Source organism: Neofelis nebulosa, chromosome 15, assembly GCF_028018385.1.
Source record: "Neofelis nebulosa isolate mNeoNeb1 chromosome 15, mNeoNeb1.pri, whole genome shotgun sequence".
Lineage (NCBI taxonomy): Eukaryota > Metazoa > Chordata > Mammalia > Carnivora > Felidae > Neofelis > Neofelis nebulosa.
In genome coordinates this window covers 28,598,824-28,606,282 of record NC_080796.1, presented here as the reverse complement: position 1 = coordinate 28,606,282, position 7,459 = coordinate 28,598,824, and positions in this window count along the sequence as shown.

Here is a 7,459-nt window from a genome sequence, read left to right as displayed (position 1 = left end):
AAGACAAGAAATAGCAAGTGTTGGAGAGAATGTGGAGAAAAGGGAACTCTTGTGTAGTATTGGTGAGAATGTAAATTAGTACAGCTGCTATGGAAAGCAGCATGGAGATTCCTCAAAAAACTGAGACTAGAACAACAATATGATTCAGCAATTCCACTTCTGGCTATTTATCTGAAGAATACAAAAACACTGATTTATAAAGAATATGCAGCCCGTGTACATTGCAGCAATATGTATAATAGCCAAAAAATGAAACAACTTAAATGGCCATCAATGGATGAGTAGATAAAAAAGATGTGGTATATATGATGGAATACTACTCAGCCATACAAAGGAATGAAATCTTACCATTTGCAACAAAATAGATGGACCTTAAAGGTGTTATGCTAAGTGAAAAGTCAGATAGAGACAAATACTAAAGGACTTCACTCATAAAAAACAAAACAATTTAAAAACACAACAAAACAATCAAATAAAACAAAACACATAGATACAGAGAACAGATTGGTGGTTACCAAGCAGGAGGAGGGCAAAATGGGTGAAGGGGTTCAATTGTATGGTGATGGGCAGTAACTAGACTTTTAGTGGTGATCACTTTGTAGTGCATACAGATGCCAAATTATAATGCTGTACACCTGAAACTTATATAATGTCATATATCAATTGTATCATAATAAAAAATATTACAGTTGAACCCAATTTTCCTTAATGGACTAAAACAGAAAAGGGATGTTCAGGTGAAATTCCAAGAGTGAAAGAAGGGGAAGAGTAATTTAAGCCAGATGATATAAGCCAGATGACCTATTACCCAAAAGTTGCTGTAGTTTGCTGACCAATTTCCCATTATCCCTTCAGTGAGTCACTCAGACTGTCCGACTTCATTCCGGTTTATAACAGTGCATCACTTAGAAGAATCACCATCAAGGAAGAAGGAACTGGCCATAATCCATGAACAACAAACACCCATTCTTACATTTTCCCTTTTATTATTTCAAATTTTTCACTTGTTAGAGTTGTTTTCTTTATATCATGATTACCTGTTGTTTGTTCAATGATAAAATAAAGTATAAAGGAACAAACCAACAAAACCCACACAGTTATCTCTCCACCCACGCTGTTATGTCTCCAGTCCTTAGATACCTCAACCCAGAGTCTAGGACTCTAGAATTGCCACATGGGACAGACCAACAATCAACCCAGCCAGGACTCTGACAGACCTGACTGAAGCTCCAAGGGAGGTGGCAGGGACCTGCGCTTCCATGTCTCTAGAGCAGAGATGTTTTCTCAAACATCTCTTTGATTACCTCTAACTATTCCTTAATTTATTGGAGTTATTCGTGCTATCAGTCCGTGCTCAATCCTCTCATGACTATAAGACTCTGAAGCTCCTGAAAACAGCTGTGATGAAGATGTGTCTTCTTCTAACATTTAACCTATTAAATACCATCTCATTATTCAGTTTCCTTAGAAGTAAAGTATTAGAGTAGTCCACATGTACCTTCTGGTTTTGCCCAGGGCCAACCATGACAACATATATACACAGCTGACCTTCGAATAACATGAGGGTTTAGGATACTGATGCCTGTGCAGTCGAAATCAACGCATAAATATGTATACTTAATCTATATTATTCTTTAAAAACTTTATATGTAAATTTTAAATATATATTATATATTTATATATATATTTAAAATATGTCATTGTTTAAAAATTTTATATATATATATATATGTATATATATATATATGAACAATTACTTAACAAATTCATTGATATCAAAAGTTTTTGTGGGGGCACCTGAGTGGCTCAATTGGTTGAGCGTCACACTCTTGATTTTGACTCAGGTCATGATCCCAGGGTCGTGGTATAGAGCTCCACACCAGACTCTGCACTGAGTGTGGAGCCTGCTTGGGATTCTTTCTTTCTCCTTCTCTCTGCCCCTCCCCCATCACACTCTCTTTCTCTCAAAATAACTAAATAAACATTTAAAAAAAAAGCTTTTGTGGACATAGCGGGATTTATTACAGTTTACACAAGGGGCAGGGAAAGGAGGAGTTGCATTGCACACGCATAGCACCTGACTTAATAAATCTCCATTAGCCATTTGCTGTTTATCTAATTCCTCCTTCAACCCCCTTGTCATCCCATCAGAGATCACTTCTCACTCCCTCTTCCCTCCAAAACAGCACTCACTCCCTCTGCTTCCTTCTACCTTTTTTTTTATTATGCAGGGTATCTGAGAGCTGGCCAGCTTTTACTCGGCTAAGGGCCTATGAAATCTTATTTCAACAAACCAGTCTCTCTCAGGAAGGCAAGATGGGGGATGCAAAATGAGTCGTTGCCTAAAAATTAGTAATTTTTCTAGATCATTACATTGCACACAAGTTTGTCTACTTTCCCATGTGAAGCTAATTTTGTAGATCCCCAAACAGAACCATAAAAGAGTTCAATTCGCTTTGCAAAGCTTTACACAACTCCAATTTTAGTTTTACTGGCATTCATATAAATTACTGGGCTCTTTTCCCCTCTGGTGTGCCTACCTGCCTTCCACCAAATGTCAGATAGACGATTCTGTGCAAGGCTATGTCATCTATTTACATCAAGACTTATCTTCTTTTGGCTTTCACTTCTTTTCTCTGTAAGTCTCCCACATTCCTCTTCTACAAGAAGCATGGAAGAGATAAAGGGTGGCGGGAAAGAAACTGGTTTTGGGCTGCTTGCCTCAACTTGACCTTCTGTGTTCACCTGCTAACTTATACTCTGCGATAAGAAAAAGAAAAGGCGAAGAAGAAGAACCAAAGCTGACAGCAGTGTCATTTTCTTTTTTATTTATTTTTTTTTTAATTTTTTTTTTTTCAACGTTTTTTATTTATTTTTGGGACAGAGAGAGACAGAGCATGAACGGGGGAGGGGCAGAGAGAGAGGGAGACACAGAATCGGAAACAGGCTCCAGGCTCCGAGCCATCGGCCCAGAGCCTGACGCGGGGCTCGAACTCACGGACCGCGAGATCGTGACCTGGCTGAAGTCGGACGCTTAACCGACTGCGCCACCCAGGCGCCCCAGCAGTGTCATTTTCAATGCCAGGAAGAGCTGACTGTAAGTTTTCTGAGTTCTGGGATCATTCAGTGAAAGTTTCCCTCAGAAGTCACCCATTTCCCAGCACTGTTCCTTACCTTACTGGGTTTTTACAACTGTTTTCCAAGGCCAGGGATCACATCCATCAGTTAAGTCTCATCTCTACAAATACATACTGTCAGATGGGAGAATAAACAAGGAGTGTGTATCTAAGCACTAACTTATTTCCAATGTTGGGATGGGAAAAAAAAAAAGGAACTTTAAAAATTCTTGCCCATCATATTAAGGACAATTTTACATTTAAATTCAACTTGATATTTTATCAAACACTTCTTGTGTGGAAGTTCTTTGCTAGGTCTGGGGCTACCAATGGATATGAGACCATTTCTTTACCTTTGATGAATCTGTGATATAGACAGCAAGATAATTTGACAATTGTTATCAAGAGTCATAAGGATATTCTCACTGCCATTTATTTTAAAGGTACAGATCAATATAAACTGCATGAAAAAAGGACTTTATTGTAGCATTAATCATAAGGAAAAGAACTGGAAACAACTTGTGTAGAGGTCATAGTAGAGTATAATTAAGATTGAAATGAAATATTATCATTTAAAATAATAATTGTGAAGACAAAATAGAAATATTAACTCTAAGGATATTAAAATGATATTTACTAAATTCAATTTTATTTTGAAGATATGCTCAATCTCATTTGTATAGTTAACCAGACAGATTTAAGGACAAATACATTCTAAGAAGTATAGTATATAGGGTCAGGAAATGTATAGAAATTAGGACAAGGAGAAACTATTTCTTTTAAATAGACTGGACTTGTATGCTGGCCAGTGGAAAAGGAGACTCCCTAATATATTACACAAAGTTTTGGGGGAATAGTTAATTACAGGCTGCATGATATAAAAAATGTCTTTGGAACCCAAAGTTTAAGTTTATATACCTGAAGCTCAGACTGTTTCTGTGACTGCCTCTTCTAACCTCCAAAAATACACAAAAAGTACAAGTTACTTGTATTTTCTGCAGAGAGCTCCCGAGTTTTCTTTAACAGAGAAAAAAAGCTAAATGCATATTTTTTGTTAAACAATAGCCAAAAAATAGTCTTACAATACACCTGAATGAAATTAAATTATGGTCCCTCAAGTACATGGAATATTATATAAGAATTAACATGACAACTTTGGAGAAATATAAACATGTTTGTTAATTCAATAAGTAAAAACTTAAAAATATAAATTATTGGTCTTGAACCTATTTATAAAATTTTAATTTCATAGGGACAAGTTCTAGAAGAGCATATATAGGAATGTAAATAGTTGTGTTAGGGTAGTAAAATTTTAGAGGAAGTCTTTTCTTCGATCAATTAAACTATTTTTATATTTAAATAAAAAGAGAAAACTAGAGGCTTAGAGTTACTTGTCATATTCTGCTGAATTCAGCCCATCTATGAAGGAGGAAGGCACATTTATCTTATAGAGTAATTCAGTGTTAGAACTTGGAATGTAGTGTAAAAGAAATTTACTTCTGTAATTTTTAGACAACAAAAGGCCAGAATCCTGCTCCTGCCATTTTCACAGGAAAAGCTAGTGAACTGTCCTTATTTGTAAAGAGAATAATCATAAAACCTACTTTACTATTTTGTCTTGTTTTGTTTTTGTTTATGTTTGTTTAGCTTTAATGAGAATAAGTGCCCGGTACCTAGTTGGTACTCAGTAAATGTGCACGGTTGGTGGGAGTGTTGTCCAAAGCCTGATAAGAGTCTGCGGGGCACAACCGTGACCTTCAGTTCACCTCCATAAATGGCACAGCTCTTTGCTACTCTACTTCAAGGAGGACTTGGGGAAACAGAAGACCTGGCCTCCATCAATGCCCCTGCCATAAATGTTTCCTTTGGGGATAGAGCAGAGTACAAATGAAAGGTAAATAAATAACCATTTGTTTCATCTCCTTTTTCCATCCCTTTACTCTTTTTTTTGTGTGTGTGTGTGAAGAGTTTATTTTGGGGGCACTTGGGTGGCTCAGTCAGTTAAGCATCCAACTTTGACTCAGGTCATGATTTCACGGTGTGTGAGTTCGAGCCCCACGTCAGGCTCTGTGCTGACAGCTCAGAGCCTGGAGCCTGCTTGGGGTTCTGTGTCTCCCTCTCTGTCTGCTGCTCCCCCATTCACACTCTGTTTCCCTCTCCTTTGAAAATAAATAAACACTTTAAAAATAATTTAAAAACCGTTAAAAATTAAAAATAAAAAAAAAAGATTTTATTTGTAAGTAATCTCCACACCCAACATGGAACTCAAACTCACAACCCTGAGATCAAGAGCTGTACCTTGCACTGACTGAGCCAGCCAGGTGCCCCTCCACCCCTTTACTCTTGGGATCCAATTGATACACAAAGAACCCACGGGTTTGTAAACACCAAAGCCTTCTTTCTTAGTCCATGGGAAAGCTAGAGCAAGGATCAACATTAGCAATAACATTTATTCATTAATTCATTCAACCAACATCTTTGGAGCCCCCAGAGATGAAAAAAATCCTCTGGTGTCAAATTTCATGAGACATCAGCAAAAAGGATGGAGAGAAGGGAGAAATGTTGAGTTTTATTTTAAGCTTCTGATTGGGTTTTCCGTATCAGGCTTAATAAAAGCTTCATAGGAGCAAGTCATTGCAAATATCTTGCTTCTTAATCCTTTTGACAGAAATTAGCTACCATTGCAGGGAAGGGGGTTTTACAAGGATGATTATGCAATGTCGTACAATCAGCCAAAACGACATGATATTCAAAACCTTTGAAGAGCCTGGCGTTCCTGCTTTGGAATGACTCAATGAAATGTCTTCCACACTGTCTCTTGGGAGACTTCCCTCCTGTCCCACCTATCTGTGGTTCTTCAACCACACCCAGGCTTTGCTCCCACTCTCCGAATTTCCCATTTCCCAAGTATTTGTCACCCTGAGTTATTATAGCACCCCAATTCACTTTCATACACTTAGTTATGTGGAAGTTAGTCATGTTGTTAGCTACTGGAAAATAAATTTGTAATGATTTTGTCTGAACTGTCACACAGTATGCTTTCTTGACATCTGGAATCCAGGTAAGGTAGACTGGAATGAGCACAATGCTACAGTGAGAAGTGCCAGAAAACAGAGATATGACGGCAAAGGGGCCATAAGGAGAAGGACAGTAAACTTAACGTTGATTCGAATGTGCAGAATATCAATACTGATGATGTACAAAAAGAACCTATGCCAGCTATTAAAAAAAAAGGGGGGGGGCTACAAAATGAATAAGATATAAGCATTCTGGAACCTTAAGAAGTTTCTGACCTAGTGAGAAAGATGGATATTAAGTGTGAAATCCCATTGAGAAATACAAATATAGTTACATAGGAGCACAAAGAAAATACTTATTAACCCTGCATATTATAGCACATGGGTCATGGAACTGGTTAAAATCATGGGCTTTGTAGACAAGCCTGGGTTAAAATACTTACTTTACCATCTATTGGCTGTCTAGTTTTGTGTTCTTTTTTTTTTTTTTTAATTTTTTTTAATGCTTTTATTTATTTTTTTGAGACAGAGAGAGACAGAGCATGAGCAGGGGAGGGGCAGAGAGAGGGGGAGACACAGAATCTGAAGCAGGGTCCAGGCTCTGAACTGGCAGCATAGAGCCCAACGCGGGGCTTGAACCCATGGACCCGAGATCATGACCTGAGCTGAAGTCGGACGCTTAACCGACTGAGCCACCCAGGCGCACCTAGTTTTGTGTTCTTAAGCAAGTTACTGTCCCAAAGGTAAAATGGGTTTAATACTAATAATTATCTCATAAAATCACGTGTGAGGCTCAATGAACTTCATACACATGTGCCATGTAAGTGGTCAACACATTTCCTATTATTATTAGGTCACTAAAATGGTCTGCTAGAAAAAGCCTGTATTAGAATGATTATAAGGTCATTTTCTGTCTTCTACACTTCAGTTCCATGCAAAAAGAAGTCAGATTTTCCAGGGCTAAAAAACAAAATAGGCAAGAAGAATGAAAAGGAGGAGCTATATCGTTTTGCCAACTATCACGGTCTTTGTCTTATTGCCCCTGTTACTGGCTGTAGGAGACTTCAGATCCCAGATTACATGCCATCAACCTTCTGTGAAGAATTCCTTGAGTGCAGCTGGCACTTCCTCATCCAGGGTTCCATAGCAGTTTGTCTACAGTTCTTGAATGGTAACCATACCATAATCATAATACCTACAATTTATTGAGCACATGTCACTATTATTCAACATAATTCGCTCTCATCTCTGATGCATCTCTGCAATGCCAAATAATAGTGGGAATTACTGCTCCCACTCTGCAGGTAAGGAAACTGAGGACTAGAT